The sequence below is a fragment of the Narcine bancroftii genome, chromosome 14 (assembly GCF_036971445.1).
Source record: "Narcine bancroftii isolate sNarBan1 chromosome 14, sNarBan1.hap1, whole genome shotgun sequence".
NCBI classification, from domain to species: domain Eukaryota; kingdom Metazoa; phylum Chordata; class Chondrichthyes; order Torpediniformes; family Narcinidae; genus Narcine; species Narcine bancroftii.
The window spans coordinates 1,600,009-1,601,291 of record NC_091482.1 but is presented as its reverse complement, the minus strand read 5'-3'; positions in this window follow the sequence as shown (position 1 = coordinate 1,601,291).

The window sequence follows — 1,283 nt, the reverse complement described above, 5'->3', positions numbered from 1 at the left end:
GCCCTTTCTATCCCTGGACCTATCCAAAGTCTTCAAACTGAGCCCACATTTACCACTTCAGCTGGGAGCTCGTCCACACCCCACCACTCTCTGTTCCCCCTAATGTTCCCCTAAACTTTCCCCATGTCCTCTGGTTTGTATCTCACCTCCCCTCAGTGGGAAAAGCCGACCTACATTTACTCTGTCTGTCCCCCTCATAATTTTAAATACCTTGATCAAATCTCCTCTCATTCTTCTATGCTCCAGGGAATAAAGTCCTCACCTCACAGACAGGGGGCAGCAAAGCTCCCTCACACAGGGAGGGGTGGGAATGTGAAGCTCCCTCACAGAGAGGGTGGGAATGTGAAGCTCCCTCACAGAGAGGGTGGGAATGTGAAGCTCCCTCACAGAGAGGGTGGGAATGTGAAGCTCCCTCACAGAGAGGGTGGGAATGTGAAGCTCCCTCACAGAGAGGGTGGGAATGTGAAGCTCCCTCACAGAGAGGGTGGGAATGTGAAGCTCCCTCACAGAGAGGGTGGGAATGTGAAGCTCCCTCACAGAGAGGGTGGGAATGTGAAGCTCCCTCACAGAGAGGGTGGGAATGTGAAGCTCCCTCACAGAGAGGGTGGGAATGTGAAGCTCCCTCACAGAGAGGGTGGGAATGTGAAGCTCCCTCACAGAGAGGGTGGGAATGTGAAGCTCCCTCACAGAGAGGGTGGGAATGTGAAGCTCCCTCACAGAGAGGGTGGGAATGTGAAGCTCCCTCACAGAGAGGGTGGGAATGTGAAGCTCCCTCACAGAGAGGGTGGGAATGTGAAGCTCCCTCACAGAGAGGGTGGGAATGTGAAGCTCCCTCACAGAGAGGGTGGGAATGTGAAGCTCCCTCACAGAGAGGGTGGGAATGTGAAGCTCCCTCACAGAGAGGGTGGGAATGTGAAGCTCCCTCACAGAGAGGGTGGGAATGTGAAGCTCCCTCACAGAGAGGGTGGGAATGTGAAGCTCCCTCACAGAGAGGGTGGGAATGTGAAGCTCCCTCACAGAGAGGGTGGGAATGTGAAGCTCCCTCACAGAGAGGGTGGGAATGTGAAGCTCCCTCACAGAGAGGGTGGGAATGTGAAGCTCCCTCACAGAGAGGGTGGGAATGTGAAGCTCCCTCACAGAGAGGGTGGGAATGTGAAGCTCCCTCACAGAGAGGGTGGGAATGTGAAGCTCCCTCACAGAGAGGGTGGGAATGTGAAGCTCCCTCACAGAGAGGGTGGGAATGTGAAGCTCCCTCACAGAGAGGGTGGGAATGTGAAGCTCCC